This window comes from Eulemur rufifrons, chromosome 7, assembly GCF_041146395.1.
Source record: "Eulemur rufifrons isolate Redbay chromosome 7, OSU_ERuf_1, whole genome shotgun sequence".
In the NCBI taxonomy this organism is placed as follows: Eukaryota; Metazoa; Chordata; class Mammalia; order Primates; family Lemuridae; genus Eulemur; species Eulemur rufifrons.
The window spans coordinates 207,949,074-207,968,202 of NC_090989.1; the positions used below are offsets into that span (position 1 = coordinate 207,949,074).

At 41.7% G+C, this 19,129-nt stretch overlaps 1 pseudogene; it reads left to right on the forward strand.

The window, feature by feature from the left end:
- The first annotated feature begins 225 nt into the window (after positions 1-225).
- Positions 226-18,754, forward strand: LOC138385930 (T-complex protein 1 subunit eta pseudogene; annotated as a pseudogene).
- Positions 18,755-19,129: the final 375 nt, after the last annotated feature.

The window sequence follows — 19,129 nt, forward strand, 5'->3', positions numbered from 1 at the left end:
GACTTAAATGTAAGGCAGGAAACCTTCAGAATTCTGGAAGAAAATTTTGGGAAAACTCTTATAGACATCAGCCTAGGCAAAGAATTCATGAGGAAGACCCCCAAAGCAATCACAGCAGCAACAAAAATAAATAAATGGGACCTGATCAAATTAAGAAGCTTCTGCATTGTGGGTTGCTGGGCGACCCAGATAGAGAGAGGAGAGGAAGAGTAGTGGGGCCCTGAATAAGCTTCCAAAATGATGCCCACACCAGTTATTCTGTTAAAAGAGGGGACCGATAGCTCCCGAGGCGTTCCCCAGCTCGTGAGTAACATCAGTGCCTGCCAGGTGACTGCTGAGGCTGTAAGAACTACACTGGGTCCCCGTGGCATGGATAAGCTTATTGTGGATGACCAAGACAAAGCAACAATTTCTAATGATGGGGCCCCAATTCTGAAACTCCTTGATGTTGTCCATCCTGCAGCAAAGACTTTAGTGGACACTGCCAAATCCCAAGATGCTGAGGTCGGTGACGGCACCACCTCAGTGACCTTGCTGGCTGCGGGAGTTTCTGAAGCAGGTGAAACCATACGTGGAGGAAGGTTTGCATCCCCAGATCATCATTTGAGCTCTCCGCACAGCCACCCAGTTGGCAGTTAACAAGATCAAAGAGATCGCTGTGACTGTGAAGAAGGCAGATAAAGTGGAGCAGAGGAAGCTGCTGGAAAAGTGTGCCATGACCGCTCTGAGTTCCAAGCTTATCTCCCAGCAGAAAGCCTTCTTTGCTAAGATGGTGGTTGACGCGGTGATGATGCTCGATGATTTGCTGCAGCTTAAAATGACTGGAATCAAGAAGGTACCGGGTGGCGCCCTCGAGGATTCTCAGCTGGTAGCTGGTGTTGCATTCAAGAAGACTTTCTCTTATGCTGGGTTTGAAATGCAACCCAAAAAGTACGATAATCCCATGACTGCCCTTTTAAATGTTGAGCTCGAGTTGAAAGCTGAGAAAGACAATACCGAGATCAGAGTCCACACAGTTGAGGATTATCAGGCAATTGTTGATGCTGAATGGAACATTCTCTATGACAAATTAGAGAGGATTCATCATTCTGGAGCCAAAGTCGTCTTGTCCAAACTTCCCATTGGAGATGTGGCCACCCAGTACTTTGCTGACAGGGACGTGTTCTGTGCTGGCTGACTACCTGCGGAAGATCTCAAGAGCACAATGATGGCCTGTGGAGGCTCAATCCAGACCAGTGTGAATGCTCTGTCAGCAGATGTGCTGGGTCGCTGCCAGGTGTTTGAAGAGACCCAGACTGGCGGCTAAAGGTACAATTTTTTCACTGGCTGCCCCAAGGCCAAGACACGTACCTTCATCCTCCGCGGCGGTGCTGAGCAGTTTATGGAGGAAGCAGAGCAGTCCCTGGCATGATGCCATCATGATCGTCAGGAGGGCCATCAAGAACGATTCGGTGGTGGCTGGTGGCGGAGCCATTGGGATGGAGCTCTCCAAGGACCTGCGGGATTACTCAAGGGCTATTCCTGGAAAGGAGCAGCTGTTGACTGGGGCGTATGCCAAGGCCCTGGAGATTATCCCATGCCAGCTGTGTGATAATGCTGGCTTTGATGCCACAAACATCCTCAACAAGCTGCGGGCTCGGCATGCCCGGGGGGCACATGGCATGGGGTGGACATCAACAACGAGGTCATTGCTGACAACTTTGAGGCCTTCGTGTGGGAGCCAGCTATGGTGCGGATCAACGCCCTGACGGCAGCCTCAGAGGCGGCGTGCCTTACTGTGTCCACAGATGAACCCATCAAGAACCCCCACTAAACTGCGGATGCTCCCCCAGCAGCGGGCCGGCCCGAGGTCATGGCCGTCCCCTTTGAGAGGCATCCCACCCATCAGGTGACTGGCTGGCTGCAGGGTGCACTTAGTCTCCGCGGCTTGGTTAATTGGTGTTACAAGGAAAGGGTAGTAATCGGCCCATTCTATTCTCACTGGAGGTTATTTAAATAAAACTTAACACTTAGAAAAAAATAAAAACAAAAAGCTTCTGCACAGCCAAGGAAACTAACATTAGAGCGAATAGACAACCTACAGAATGGGAGAAAATATTTGTTTTCTACACAACCAATAAAGAGCTGATAACAAGAATCTATACAGAACTTAATAAACAAGAAAAAAAAATCAACCCCATCCATAAATGGGCAAAGGATATGAACAGTAACTTTTTGAAAGAAGACATAATAATGGCCAGCAAACATATAAAAATGTGCCCAACATCTCTAATCATAAGGGAAATGCAAATCAAAACCACAATGAGGTATCACCTAACTCCAGTGAGTACTGCTTTTATAAAAAAAGTCCCAAAACAACAAATGCCAGCTTGGATGTGGAGAGAAAGGAACACTCTTACACTACTGGTGGGACTGAGAATCAGTACAACCCCTGTGGAAAATAATTTGGAGATACCTCAAAGAGCTAAAAATAAAAATGCCATTTGATCCAGCAATCCCACTACTAGGCATCTACCCAAAGGAAAAAAAGACATTCTAAAATAAAGACACGTGCATGCAAATGTTTATGGCAGCACAAGTCACAGTCTATGTCTTTTGATTAGAGAATTTAATCCACTTGTGTTCAAGGTAATTATTGATAGGGAAGGTCTTACTACTGCCATTTTTTTAGTTGTTTTCTGGTTGTTTTGTAGATCCTTTGTTCCTTTCTTTCTCTCTTGGTGTCTTCCTTTTTAATTAAGTGATTTTTTTCTAGTGATATGTTTTGATTCATTACTTCTTAATCTTTTGTGCATCTACTATTGGTTTTTGCTTTGTGATTCCTGTAAGGATTACATAAAACATCTTCTATTTATAAGATGCTATTTAAAACTGATAGCAACTTAAGTTTGATTGCATAAAGAAAATTCTACATTTTCACTCTACCCCCTACGCATTTTAAGTTTTTGCTGTTACAACTCATATCATTTATATTGCATATTCCTAAATTATCATGGCTATTAATATCTTTAATGTTTATCTTTTAACCTTCACACTAAAGACATAAGTTATTTACACACCACCTTTGCAATATTAGAGTATTCTGAATTTGACTGTGTACTTACTTTCACTAGTGAGTTTTATACTTTCATATTTTTCATGTTACTAAGTAGCATCGTTTTCTTTCAGCTTGAAGAACTCCCTTTGCATATCTTGTAAGACAGGTGTGGTGGTGCTGAGGTCCCTCAGCTTTTGTTTGTTTGGGAAAGTCTTTATTTCTCCTTCATTTCTGAAGGGCAGCTATGCCAGGTAAAATATCTTTGTTTGGCAGGTTTTTCTTTCAGCATATTGAATATATGCCACTCTCTTGGCCTATGAGATTCCTGCTGAGAAATCTGCCGCTAGCCTTATTGGAACTTATGTGATATATTTATTTTCTTTTGCAGGTTTCAGGATCCTCTCTTTGTCTTTGATTTTTGACAGTTTGATTATAATATATTTTTGGTTAATCTTGTTTGGATTGAGTCTTATTAAAGACCTTTGACCTTCCCGTATCTGGATATTTACATCTTTCCCCAGCATTGGAAAGTTTTCTGCTTTCGAGTTTTCTGGCTCTTTGTCTCTTCTCCTTCTTTAGCTTCTGTAATTTGAATATTTGTACTTTTGATGCTGTCCCATAAGTCCTATAAGCTTTCTTTGTTCCTTTTCATTTCTCTTCTTTTTTCTCCTCTGTTTTCAAATAACCTGTCTTTTAGGGCACAGATTTTTTCCTTTGGTGGTCCCTAATGTGCACTTACACTTCAGTGGACATTTTGATGCCTGTCAGGAAGATACACACTGTACCTGCCTTCAAAGAGCTCGCAGTGTCACAGGAAATGTAGACATACAATAGTGTTCATGTCCCATCTAATTTATGATTATTTTTATTATTTACCCCATGTGCTTTGTAAAAAGTGGTTCAGAATTACCTTCTCATTAATGTGTTCTTGTTCTTCCTCAACAAAATACTACCAAATCTAACCCAGAAACTTATAAATGTTATTATACTTCATGACCAAGTAGCATTTGCTCTAGAAATTTAAAGTTGGTTCAACAGATAGAAATCAATCAATGTGACATACCATATTATTAATAATAGAATAAAGGACAAAAATCACTCTGCCAGTCTATTGTCTCTTCAGAGGACAATTCAAGCCATTCACATTTATTGAGAGGATTGATATTTGGGGTAGATTTCCATTCATATTGTTGGGTGAATTCCTATTGTTTTGTTTTACTCCTCAAGCCATCATGGAATCCAGGTTCTAGACTTTAACTCTTGAGTGATTTTACTTTGGTATGTTTGTTGGCTATTAGTCTATCTTATCATGAAAAGTTTATGTTCATGTCTTCTCCCACTTTTTAATGGAGTTGTTTGATTTTTTTCTTGCTGACTTGCTTGAGTTCTTTATAGATTCAGGTTATTAACCCTTTGTCAGATGTAGAGCATGCCTTATTTCCTTTCTCTTGCCCAACCTTCCTACCAAGCAGCAAGTTCCAGAGACAATGACTGTCATTACATGTGTCAGTAATTGTTTTAAATTCTGATTGATTTAGTGGAAATTGAAGCAATCCATGCAGATGAAGACCTCCACTAATCAGCATGAGTGTTCTGAGCCTTGAGATCTGCCAGGCATGAAGCCTAAGATCGTTTTACGTCTTTCCTGGCCATGCATCATCTCCAAGTGTCTGTGTGTGCATTTTTTCCAATTCCCCCATACACATGGATGCTTTTAAAGGCCCCAATTTCCCTGAGAGTATTGCCCCTTGCTTCTCCCACCCATGGGTACTTAGCTGTTCAGTGTCATTCTTCCGTCAATGATCTCTTCTCTGGGAGTGTCTGGTAGTCTGTCCTCCCCTGTGGCTTTCATGAGCCATGACTCCTTTCCGTGGCTTTTCCTAGCCTGAAATCTGAGCTGCACTACCTTTGGCTGTCTGAGCTCTGCCTTAGGTGACACAGAGACTAATCCCTCGGGCAGCCCCCGGACAGGACAGAATGCTGCAAATCAGGTCTGCTCTGCTCTCTCCAGGTTGAGAAAGAGAAGTGGGGATCCGGCCACCACCTCCCCCAAACTGCAGCACACCCCATCACGGAGGTGGTGGGGCACGGGTGAGTAAGATGCCCTGAGTGTGGCTTTTCCTCAATTGCGCGTTTGCTTGTCTGCTATAGATCTTTTTTTTTTTTTTAATTTCAAAATATTAAGGGCGTAGAAATGTTTTTGTTACATGGATTCATTGTCTAATGCCAAAGTCAGGGCTTTTAGTGTGCCCGTCACCAGGATAGTGTTCATTGTATCCAGTAGGTGAGTTTTTACCCCTGACCTCCCTCCCAACCTCCCCTCTTCTTGGTTTCCAATGTCCTTTATGTATCTTTGTGCCTGTGTGTTCCTGTTGTTTAGCTTCCATTTATTAGTGAGAATGTGTGGTGTTTGTTTTTCCATTCCTGAGGTAATTCACTTAGGATAATGGTCTCCAGTTCCACCCACATTGCTGTGAAAGACATTATTTCATTGCTTTTTCTGGCTGAGTAGTACTCCATGGTATATATATGCCAGACTTTGGTTCCCAGAGTTTCTATCAAGTTATTCTGGCCAGTCTCTGGTTGTTTATTTAATCTTTCTTTGGGGAAAGGAGGGTCTAGAACTTCCTATTCTGCCATCACGCTGACATCACTCTCCTTTCCTGCTCCATTTCAGTCATCTCTTTTTTGGTTCAGTGTTTCTCTGATTGCTACAAACCTTTGATCTGCAAATTAAACTCCTTCTGACACTCACTGAGGCGTTAACACCCCTGGACGGTTGCACCAGGAATCACTCATCAGGTGGAATCTTGAATGTGTTTTCTCACATGTCATAAAAATTATTACAAGTAAAAATCATACAGGCTTATTGTACATGTAAGACATTAATTTGTTATATGTCATTCTTTCTGCAGTTGGTTCTTTTCCCTGTCATTTTATAAGTTATATAGCTTTATTGACATAAGAATCTACAAGAAAAAAGTAAAGTGAAACACATGAAAGTTTGCCTGTTAGTTATCATGTTAAACAAATTCAATCCAGGTAGATGTGTGTGAAGCTAGACCTGAAAACTATACATGCCAAGGCTCATTTAGGATCATATGCATAAATATACACATAAATATAGATATCTTTTAAAAGTTCAACCCAATGTTATGGGCATTTTCACACTGTACATACATGTAATTCATACTCTAACAGTTGCCTGGGAAAACATTTTATCTATCTAGTCACCCATTAATGGCCTCATGTTGTTTTCAAACTTCACACTATTATAAATATCATTTGATAGGAACATCCTTGTTTATAAATCTTTAAATGGTATCTGATAATATTTTAGGACAATTTATGAGGAGGTGGAATTGTCAACTAAAAGATAAGATATATTGTTTAGTGACATTTTACGATTACTAGGCAATATGACTTATAAAAGCTTATGTATTTTTTTAAAGAGAACGAAACTTTATACAAATTATATTTTTTCTGAACCACCTCATCATTATAATATATGACATAAAATTAGAACATGAATTTTATTTATTTTAAACATTTCTTGAAAATCCCAGTGGTCAGCTGGTAGAGTAAGGTGCACGTATTGGAAAGCTGTTCCACTGTTGGTCTCGATGGGATGTGCCGACCTGGGTACAAGTTGAAATGCCAGAGAAGGAAGCGAGGCTGAACCTCAGGTGCTCAGCTTGGCACAGGCTAGGAGGGAGACAGTGCTACTGAAGGAGATCAAAAATTGTACCCCAGAGTATACTGCTTGGCATATTTTGAGATGGCTGTTCAGAGGGCCTGCAGACAGAAGTCTCCCTGCAAAGTTGGCTTTTGTGGGGGAGATTTGCATTGTTGAGAACCTGCATTCATGCAGCCCGGCTTTCTGGGAGGTCCTCCCTTGTCCAGATCCAGGAAAGGTTAACTCAGAGTCTAAAAGAAAAGGACTGAAAAGAAACATTTCCCATCTATTCTCTCTGAGGGCTGCTCCATGTGAGGTTTCATCTACACAAGACCACCTCTGCTAGCCAGGCCCCCTCTGCCCTCCCTCCCATAACCTGACTTACTGCCATAGCCTGGTTTGGCCATGCTCAGAACCCCCACTCTTTCTGCAGTCTCATGAGGGCATAAAAGTGTCAACCATCTCACCACTTCTTTGAGTTCTCCTATGTTGTGTGACTCTGGAGCACGTTGATAAATGTGCATGCCTTTTCTTCTGTTCATCAGCCTTTCGTCAGTTGATTTTCAGCAAACCTTCAGAGGGTGAAGGGAATGTTTTTCCTTTGGCGCTGACACTTCCTAAATTTTGAGTTAGGAAACACACTAGGAGGATGCCCAGCTCACATCTGAATACACTGCATGGAAAGGAACCGTGCAGCAGTCAAGAAGCGCCCAACTGGCCGTGGAGTCCCCATGCGGTGCACACATTTGCAGGAATGTCCAAGCTAGCGATGGGGACAAGGGAGTTAGCGTCATTTTAGTAAGTACATCCAGGGACAGACAAGATGACTCAGGAGCAAGTGCATTGAGAAGAGGACAAGCTCCAAAGCCCCGTGTTAAGGTGCATCCATTTACTGGCCGGGCGCGGTGGCTCACGCCTGTAATCCTAGCACTCTGGGAGGCCGAGGTGGGCGGATCGTTTGAGCTCAGGAGTTCGAGACCAGCCTGAGCAAGAGCGAGACCCCATCTCTACTAAAAATAGAAAGAAATTATATAGACAGCTAAAAATATATATAGAAAAAATTAGCCGGGCATGGTGGCGCATGCCTGTAGTCCCAGCTACTCGGGAGGCTGAGACAGGAGGATCGCTTGAGCTCAGGAGTTTGAGGTTGCTGTGAGCTAGGCTGACGCCACGGCACTCACTCTAGCCTGGGCAACAGAGTGAGACTCTGTCTCAAAAAACAAACAAACAAAAAAAAGGTGCATCCATTTACAGACAGACCATGAAGGAGACAAAGAAAAGGCAGCAGAAAGGTAGGGTGAACCAGAAGAATGTCATAAAATAACTGGTCAAAATGTTTTAATCGCATACTGCAGAAAATGTGCAGTTCTAGGACTGAAATCAGAGAAATGTCTGTGAAGGATGAGAATGAAAATTAGATTGGGGAGGATTGAAGACAGGAAAATAAGCAGAGACGAGTGGAGACCATTCTTTTATGAAGTGAGAGAGACCCTCTGTAATAGTTCATAAGGAAATAGGTCAGGAGAGCATTTGTTTGTTTTTATTAATAGAAGAGTGACATTTAACTAAGTGTTAGAGCTGATGGGAAGGAGCCAGTAGGAAGGGCAAGGTTGAAGACTCCAAAAGAAAGGGGCTAATTCCCAGGCAGTAGGAGTAGGCAGATTTGACTTTTCTGAAGGGAGGCCTCGACTGGATGGGAAAGGAAGGGCCATCAAGAATGCCTGGGGTGAGGGACAATCTGGGAGCCGTGCATCTCAATCTGGAGACAACTGCCAGTGAGGCCTTTGCAAAACTGAATACGCCTTTGTAGAATGTCCGCTTGTAGAACGTGTCTCCCTATCTCACAGCAACTGCAACCAATTTCAATTCCAGAGTTTACTACAATGAGGAGTCAGGACGGAGCTTCGGCCAATGACTCCTTAGAGCAAGGAGAACACATTTTATAATGGGCACAACTTCAGAAAGCAAATAGCAGTCTTTATTATGTTGAAAAACATTTTCAAGTTAATATTTCCAACTAAGTTGCACTTAAGCCTAAGGAAGGCTACTGTGGTGTTTTGACATAGATCTATTATGCTGGATAATGTGGCCTCTGTCCCTTTGCACAGATCTATCTTTTCTCCTCTAGCCTTTGTGCTTTCTCAGCTGCACCAAACTTGACTTTGCAAGGGTTGGCCACTATTGCTTTATTGACTGGGAATTTGAGAGGCAAGATATCTTTGATGAGCCTCCATGTCAAATATCGTTAACAGCCCCTTGTGCTGTTAAGTTACAGGGCCTTGACTCATGGGTATCTAACACCAAACTCAAGTTAACCCAAGTCCTGTTTTCAGACCCAGTAAAAGACAGTAACCAGAATAAACTGCTTTTATGAAACAAAGGACCAGGCCTGTATTCAGACTTTAAGACTCATTTACTAAGTTTGCTTGTGTCTAAATTAATATAACTTTGTTACTAGATAATTTAACTATTTAGCTACCTATGAGCTTCCTCTTCCTGTCTTTATTGGAAGGAGTTGGAACATTTGTCTAGGACTAAACCCATTTCTCATGAGCCCCCACATGTTGGTGCAGAGGAGCTGGCCTACTCCTGCGAGCCTATAGAGGACCTCAGGTACCTGTCACAAGGCTGCCTCCAAAGATGGCAAGAAAGCTAAGTAACACCCTCATTCAAATGACTAATATGAATGTGCTCACTCTTCTTAATCATTGTTAGTATTTTCCTAATAACCCACTGGTTATCATTACTTTGCTTGCTTCCCAGTGGCTGCAGTCAAGTCACTTGCATAGTGATTACTTGCATCTTGCCTTAGCTGTTCACCACGTTTACATTATACTCCTTCCTTCCCCTGGAAAAGACCTTTTCTCTTCATCCTGGATACAGGAAAATAAGCATGTTGCATTTTGGATGAACAGGGAGTGGTAAGTGCTGTTGCAAACACATCTTCTTACACCTACATTAATGATTCAGGGCGGATAGAGCAAAGGGCAAACACTTCCTTCAACAGTCTGGGAGGCTACCTAACATCAATAACCCCACTGCCCAGAGCATCTGGGATTCTATTAAGGGATTTGTCCAGTATCATTTGGTTCCTTCCCTTCTTAGGGCCTTTGTTGGCTATCCTTCTTCTTTCAGTCTTTGAACCATGTTTGTTTAACCCTCTGATGCAATGTGTATCTTACAGGTTACAGTAATTGCAATTCCAGTTGATGCTAAGGCCAGGCTTCCAACCCATCTCACCAGCTGATTCAGAAGGCAGAAGCATCCTGCGCCTGGTCCCCCTAGACTGTTCCCAGAGATTTTTACTCCTCCAGTGCTAGGCAGGGCTTATGCGTATAATAGCAGGAGAAAGCTATAAAAGATGGACCTTGTTCCTTCTACAACCCCTTAAGATTAAGGGAGAGTGTTATCTCTGAGGAGTAAATGAGACAGGGAACTGGCAGGAACTGCTTTAGGTATTGCTTTGGGCATTGCTGTGGGCATTGCTACATCATTACTTGAGTCAGGAAGTCTCAAAACAAATTTTCAAATTGCCCTGATCAAAACAGGGTGGAGGCAGGGCAAGTTCCAACCAGTTAGAGCCAAGATGGTGGAGGAATAGAGGGTGTCACCCTGATTCCAGGAAAACACCGCCCCTGCCATGAATATTCCTCCCCTTGTTAATTAAGCCATAGCTTAAATAGAAAGGCAGCAGGGATCAGGGGGCCAGTTCTCCTGTAGGGAGAACTTGCTTCAGCTCTGTCTGTAGAGTAGATTTTCTGTAGCTTCTGAATAAATCTCACTTTTACTTTATAGTGTCAACTCGTTTCTGGATTCTTTCTTGTGCTAGGCCAAGGACCCACTTGGACCTCAACTGGCTCCCAGCATTGGGAGTCAATTTCCTGTGTCATCAGGGCAGATGGTAGGAGTCTGCACTGTCAGGTTAGTACTGGATGCTGGAGCCCTGCTGGGTTTGCCTCCCAGCTCTGCCATCTGCAGACCCCTCCCCATTCTGGAAGGGAACGCTATGCTGGGGAATGGGGAGGTGGTCCCTGAGCTGACACAGGTGAGGGCTCTGTGGATGGTAGAGCTCTAGTTAATTGTAAGGGGAAATGAAAGTTCTTGAGAGAAGGAAGGAAAGATCATGGCTAAAAGCACAATTTGGGATCTTTGGGCAGCAGCCATTCCCCTCAGTCCCGCTGTGTGGAAACCTGTGTGATACTGAATAAACCACACATTCTGTGACTTGTTCTGCACAACTCGCCAGGGCCACCCACCACTTCCCTGAGCTTCCTGTCAATTCCTCAAATACTCACCAAGCTCCTCCATTGATAGGAGCTTGCAGAGACGGCAGTGACAGAGCAAGGAAGCATTTACGCAATGCCGCTTCCCCTCCCAGTGGGAAGGCGTCCCCCTCCTGGCCTGCCCCTGGCCGCCCCTTGGCAGGGGTGGTAGAGGCCAAGCTCAAGCTAACAGTGATGATGTCTCCGCCCCAGAATCCCCTGTCTTGGGGTGGGATGTGTGTGGGGAAGGGGGAGGTGATACTTCTGCTTACATCCCCCTGTCCCACTGACATCCTCCCTCCTTCCCTTCCCTTGAAGAAAAGTATTTGTTTTGGCCCCAACCTGTGCACAGGCTCCAGGCAGCCCAGAGGCAAGACTGCAGGCCTGTCTTCCTGCCTTGTCCCCCTGCCCTGGAGGAAGCAGCTGAGGGTCTGTCCAGCCCCTGAGCCCACCCTGGAGCAAAAGATTCTTCCACAATCATGTGCTCCCTCCCTGCCTGAGCTGAGCTCAGCTCTGGGGAGTCACCAGACACAGGTGGGATATTGTCTCTGGGGTGGGCTTCCCCTTGGCCTGGCATTCCCACCTGCTGGCTTTAGACTCCCTCCCACTTCTGGGATTGATTTTATTAAGTAGGCATAATTGATTAATTGCCCAGGTGGTTGAACTCAATCTCCTGCTCCCTCCCCTCCCTAGAGGTTGGGTTAATGTCACATCACTCAAAGTCCCAGCCCTCTAATCATGTGTTTGCTCTTTCTGGCACAGCCAGCCCCTACTATGAGTGGGGTGAAGCCCCGCTCAGCCGTCTCATGAATGTAAACACTCAGGTGTGATCCGAGGGCCCACCATGAATCACCAAGACATTCCCATCACTTGGGAAATTCCAAGGTTACCCCACAGGAGCTGGGGCAAAAGCCAGACCTCTATTTAGTTGAGGCTAAATTCCTATTACACAACAAGATGTATGTAATACATGATACATATATTATTCCAGTTTTTTTAACAAAAGTAAATTTTTGTCATGTTAATTTTTAAGATGATCATATTTGCCAAATAAATGGCAGTAGCCTAGGAGAAGTGGGTTTATAGGCTTAGACCACTTCCCCTTCCTCTGCATACTTCCTTGACATTATTTACTCTCAAACGGGTGGTTTCATGTCAGGCCACATATTCCTGCTTATTACTGGGTAACATGCACTTAAACAAAACCACATTATAACTTGTGTTGAACATTGCACTTCATCTTAAATTAGCATGTACTTCATTATGTTTTCAAAATGCCCATTCCACCTGATGTGATTCTCCGAATGAGCTTCTTAAAGCAAATTCTGCATGCTCCATCATAAAAATAAAACTAGAGAACATTGCCCAGTATGTAAAAATTTGATTTCAGTGTCATCAAGTGTCAGTGTCTCAGCAAGTACTTGGATCAGCTTCTCAAAGTCCCAAGTTCACTCTCTCAAGCAGTGTCACACAGGCGTCCCTGACAAAGTGGACTCTGGATCCTGGGGTCTTAGGAGGGAAGGTGTTAGGGAGGCAGCCCCTCCTGTAGAAATCTGTCCCAGTGAGACTGTTTCCTTCTAATGTGCTGCATTTTATGTTAATGAACTATGGATTTTATGCATTATTTTCTTCAATTATGCTGCCTACATGATTACAGACAGGAGGAGACATTTAGCATAAGTTAATATGAAACATAATAAATATTTTGGCTCCAAAATAATAATAAGTAGAAATTTATTGTGGTTTATACTACTATTTACTCAAATAATACATCATTACTGATGTGGTATCTAATATGTATAAGACCATTATAAAACACTTCTCAAGTTTAAATTCACGATAATATTTAAGTGAAATGAGCAACAAATTTAGTACCATTTTACTCAGGTTCTATTCCATCCATCCATCCATCCATCCACCGCATCCACCCATCAGTCATTTATTAATTCATATTTTCAACTGTCTGAGCATAAAATGTGTATGGCAATAATAATGCAAAGTGATTATATAAGCACATTGAAGCACACAATGAAGGATATTTGCTATACAAACAAGGAGAACATGATACGCTAAGTTCTATAACCTTTCACACATTATTTTTAATTTCACACACAATGTCATAGTAGATACATTAGGAAATGCACATAAGCAAAAAATAAAATAAAGCAAAAGTCTTCCACAGTCCTGATACATGGATTGGAAATAAAAACTGTTAATATTTTAGAATATATTTCCATTGGTCTTTTTTTCTATGTGTACTTTTTTTTTTGAGGAAAGAGACTTTATTCCAGTGAACATTTCAAAAACCAGGGAGATGCAGCCTTTGATATAAAAGGAGTATGCGTTTCTGTGAAGAAAGAGATGGTTCCAGTTTTATATCAAAAGTTCCAGCCTAGTTTCCCAAACAGGTTTGTTTATGCAAATGAAAAATTAAAATTCACTTAGTTCTGATTGCTTGGTGCAGCTGAAAGTCAATACAGCTGAGCCTTCACTGATTGATATAGCTGAGCCCTGATTGGTTGATTTCTGTTTTTTTAAGAGACAGAATCTCTTTCTCTCTCTGTCACGCAGGCTGGAGTACAGTGGCGCAATCACAGCTCACTGTAACCTCAAACTCCTGGACTCAAGTGATCCTCCCACCTCATCCTCCTAGGAGCTAGGACTACAGGCATGTGCCACCACACCTGGCTAGTTTTTAAATTTTATTTTATCTAGAAATGGGGTCTCACTATGTTGCTCAGGCTAGTCTTGAGCTCCTGGACTCCAGTGATCCTCCTGCCTCAACTTCCTGGATCGCAGGCATGAGCTCAGTGCTGGGATCACAGGCATGAGCTACCATGGCCAGCCTGGAAATTGTTTCTATTTGAGTTTCCATTTTGCCTGATGTATTGGTGTAAGTTAAAATATTGGTATTAGCTATTTCCCAGACACCCCCTTGTTTTACCATGAGAATAATCTAATGGAATTTGCTTATGCAGAACTACCTGGGCCAGACAGTTTAAAGATTCTGTTTAGCTGCAATGCTCTTTGTGTACAGAACAATAACAGTGGTAAAAATTCTTAAAACTCTCAACGTAATAATCAAGATATGAGGAAATGTTAGTTGAAGACTTGTAGCCAGGACAGAATTCAGCATTCACTCCAAACTGTAGGCAAAGAATAAAAACTCAAAGATGATGGACAAGGTTAGAATCTAATAACAGGTGTATTTTAGTCTTCTGAAACATAATTGTTTCCTCTCCAGTTTCCCATTTCTACCAAAGATAAATCATAGTAGGACCAATTTATTTGCAAAATAAATATTTATTTCATTTGCTTGGCCTGATTATTTGCACCAAGTGTAGAAAGAATGGTGATTGGCCATATAGGCTCTTTTAAACTTGGCTTTTCTGGAACTTTTTCTTATAAAGAATCTGAGATGAGACTTCCAAAAGCCTCTTGAGGTTATCCGAGACAAAGATCTGCCAGACCCTCTGTAACACCTGGTGAATTCTTCTCTTCTTGAGGTCTCAACATAATGTGAGGTTGCTGGGCCTGTCAGGTAGTGACAATTATTAGTTACAACAGGTCGAGAACCTTGTGAAGGAACCATTAGACAAGGCAGCCAGCCAGTCTTTCCAAGAAGCTTTTTATTGGCTCTATAAAGACAACCTCAATTCCTCAAAACAGTCTGGGCATATTTAAAAATATGTCATTCCAGTCAAAGTCTTGGTAAAATAACCAGTGTCCCGAATTGTGTTCTGTAATAAAAGAAAACAGATTCTTAATGTACTTATGCAAATAACTACATTGCCATAAATTAAGAATAACTCATAGTTTCCAAATTCTGGAGAAATCTGGTAAAGAGAAAGATAAATACTTCAAATTTTTATTCAAAACAGTATCCTTTACCCAATGTATTGTAAGCTATAAAGAGCTCAAAAGAAAAAGAAATTCCTGACTCTGGAAAAGAAAACATAAAAACTATTGGCAATGTTTCACATTTAAAAAGTCATGAGAGATTATTTCAGTTCTCTATTAGTTCAGTTCCATGTAATTCCTTCTTGTTCTGTTTGAGGATGGGTCAGCAATTTTCATGAGCACATCAGCCATTTCTTTTTCTTTTCTTTTTCTTTCTTTCTTTTCTTTCTTTCTTTCTTTTTTTTTTTTTTTGAGACAGAATCTCACTCTGTCACCCTGGCTAGAGTCCAGAGGTGGCATCACTGCTCACTGCTATCTCCAACCCCTGGGCTCAAGCCATTCTCCTGCCTCAGCCTCCTCAGTAGCTAGGACTACAGGTGCATGCCACCACACCCTGCTATTTTTTTTTTTTCTATTTTTAGTAGAGATGGGGTCCTGCTCTTGCTCAGGCTGGTCTCCAATGCCTGACCTCAAGCAATCCTCGCACATCAGCCTCCCAGAGTGCTAGGGTTATAGGCATAAGCCACTGTGCCTGACCCACATGAGCCTTTTAGTAAAAGTCCTGAAAGTTTGTTCCTACTCCAACATTATCAGAAACCTGTGTTCAAGAGTATTTTCCAGAGTCTTTTCCATGAATTTCCTTAAAAAAGCAAATTTTGGACTGTAGTCGATGATAAAATGCTTTTTTAAGAACAATCAAGGTAAAATAATAATTGTGTCTGTATGACAAAAATCTTAGAGTGACCATGGTTAAACATAGAGTAGACAAGGAAACTTGATTATTTCTTTGGCATACAACAATTCACCATAATAATCATAATTATTACTGATAACATAACTAAGACATATCAGAATGTTAAAAATTTTATATAATTTTAGCCCATAAATTAACACATTTATACAACCCCCTAAAAGTTAACAACTATTTCATATTTGACAATGCTTCCCATGTGATTTTAACATACCAAATAAGCCTAGTATGTCTCTCTTGGACTTTCAGGGGCCCTGATATTCAAAAAGTTAGTTTAAGGTCAAAAGGCCTGAACTTAGAATTTGAAAAATTTGATTTTGGAAAGGTTGTATAATATCAAAGGTTTAAAATATTTGATGAAAATGGAATCACACTTCAGTAAGACATTCATTTAGCCAAAGTGGTAATTCAAAGATTTTAGAAAGCAAAAACCTTTACTCTTTGATAGAGGGTTAGACTCAGTTTCCCAAACAATCAAAAGACCTAACAAACACAACATGAGGCAAACAAAATCTGTCTCTCCTTTTCTCCCCTTTTAAAATATTTTTTCTGGCCGGGCATGGTGGCTCAGGCCTGTAATCCTACCACTCTGGGAGGCTGAGGTGGGAGGATCGCTCGAGGTCAGGAGTTCAAGACCAGCCTGAGTAAGAGTGAGCTCGAGGTCAGGAGTTCAAGACCAGCCTGAGCAAGAGTGAGACCCTTTCTCTACTAAAAATAGAAAGAAATTATCTGGACAACTAAAAATATATATAGAAAAAATTAGCCAGGCATGGTGGCACATGCCTATAGTGCCAGCTACTTGGGAGACTGAGGCAGAAAGATTGCTTGAGCCCGGGAGTTTGAGGTTGCTGTGAGCTAGGCTGATGCCACGGCACTCTAGCCTGGGCAACAGAGTAAGACTCTGTCTCAAAAAAAAAAAAAAAACAACAATTTTTTTTTTGCAGTTTACTGAAATAGTAAATAAAAGTCTTTTACTATCACTTGTTAATATGACACAAAAATTTAAGAGAAAACCAAATTTTACTTATATATTAATGTATTATTAATATTAAAGTTACTTTTAATAAATCCTTAAACAGATCCATTTAATCTCAATCAGCCTTGATGGCACAAAATAAGATTTCCATAAAACTTTTCATAACCTCTCAGAATTTTTCTCATTCTCCTTCTTTTCTCAACTTTCTGGATACATTTGGTTTTGTCCATTATTCTTTTTCTTTTAGTTTAAAAGAACCTTGAAAACATCTAAACTAAAACCACATCTGCATGACTTTATAAGCTCAAAAACATGTATTAGGGACAGCATAAACCTGTTAGCTCAGTAGATCTAGGAAAAATGTCTAAATTAAATTTTGAAGGTGTTTCTATTTAATTTACCAACAATTCTGAAACTATCTTAGTTACAGAAGGTTACTAAATTCACATCAAGTGTAACAAAATTTGGGCTTATTTACCTCATTTATGAGTATAGTACACAGACAGACATATGCTTGTACACATAAAGATACAGACACACAAAGCCTTTATAGTTTTGATTTTTAAATTTTAGACATGAGGCTGGTAAAACTCACTAGTTTAAAATGGTAGTAGAATTAAATTTTCCCTGTGTGAATGGAAAAGAGTCAAGTTTCTCTGTCTCATGTGGTCAATGCCAGAGCAGAAAGAAGCAGAGAGCAAGACAGAGAGAGAATCTAAGCTTTTTCAAGAAGGAGTTTGGGTGTGTTACACAAAGGTTAAAAATGGCTGCCACACTAACACAAAATCAGAGGATTTCATAAGGACATATAGAGATGAGCCTAGTGAAAATTCAAAAATCTTTAAAAAATAACCAGCTCAATGTCTGACTGTCATATTTTGGAGCCCAATCCGCCTAGATAGGTGGCTTTTTAATTCAGTCTGTTTTCCAACTGGATGACTGAGCTCAGGGTGCAGCCAACAATAAATGCTGGGTCCACAAAAAGAGACGAATGCCACGACACCAGGGCACGTAATGCTCTCACAGTGCATGCTGTTATATATTGCCCTCTCTTATCTAAACACCCAAAGAGTAGCCACTAACTATAGTTAACTTTTTAAAAAATGTATATTTCAATAGATTGAGGGGTACAAGTGGTTGTTGTTTATATGGAAGAATTGTAGAGTGGTGATGTCTGGGTTTTTAGTGTACCCATCACATAAATAGTGTACATTGCATCTGATAGGTAGTTTATCTTCCCTCTCCTCCTGGTCCTTCCTTCTGAGTCTCCAATGTGCATTCTACCAGTCTGCATGCCCCTGTGTACCCATAGCTTAGCTCCCCGTTACAAGTGAGAACACATGGTATTTGGTTTTCTATTCCTGCATTATTTCACTTAGGATAATGGCCTTCAGTTCCATCCAAGTTGCTGGGAAAGATATAATTTCATCCTTTTTAGGGCTGAGTAGTATTCCATGGTATACAAATACCACATTTTCTTTATCTAGTCCTCGCTTGATGGGCACTTAGGTTGATTCCATATTTTTGCAATTGTGAATTGTGCTGTGAAGAGGATATGATTGTGGGTGTCTTTCTGATATAATGCCTTCTTTTTGTTTGAGTAGATACCAAGTTTTGGGGTTGCTGAATCCAGTGGTAGATGTACTTCTAGTTCTTTGAGAAATCTCCACACTGTTCTCCATAAAGGTTGCAGTGATTTACATTCTTACCAACAGTGTACAAGTGTTCCCTTTTCACCACATCTGTGCCAACATCTGTTGTTTTCTGACTTTTTAAAAATGGCCATTCTGATGTGGGTAAGGTGGTATCTCATTGTGGTTTTAATTTGCACATCCCTGGTTATTACTGATGTGGAGCACTATTTCATATGTTTGTTGGCTATTTGTATACCTTCTTTTGAAAAATGTCTGTTCCTGTCATTTGCTCGCTCTTTAACGGGATTTTTTGTTAATGCGGCTATTTCAAATGGGAGTGTTTTTGCAGCACTGGAGTTGCCGAGGCCCTGGGAGGCTCATCTCGTCCTCCAGCGCCGCGCCCTTCTGGCTGTAGGTGCCAGGCTGTGCGTTGCGACCTCCAGGACCAGCAGGTGGCACTTGCACGTAAGATCCAGCTGCAGCAGAAGCTGGTGGGCAGGTGTTTGAACTTTGGTTGATGTGACAGGTTCTCTTTTGTCTCAGGCAATGGACTAGTCTGTTGTAGAAAAGTGATCCACTTCCCCGTCGTGTTGCTGCCCTGAAGTTCCTGATTCTCAGTTCAGTGAAACGCTGTCATCTATGACCAGGCCACACCGTCACTGAGGTCACGTACAAAATGCCTTTCTGATGGCTCTCTATTAAATGGTTTCGGAGCAGAAGTTCCTTCCTCAGTTCACAACAGACGGCTCTGCAGCTCCCCATCCTCCCTGCAGGGAACACTGCTGCTCTGTGCAGAGAGGAGGAGGTGCACTGCTTGGAGCTCATGCAGGGGAGGACCCTCGGTGGTGCTGCTGGCGATTTTGGTCGACTCAAACTCCCTGGGGAGTGTTCGG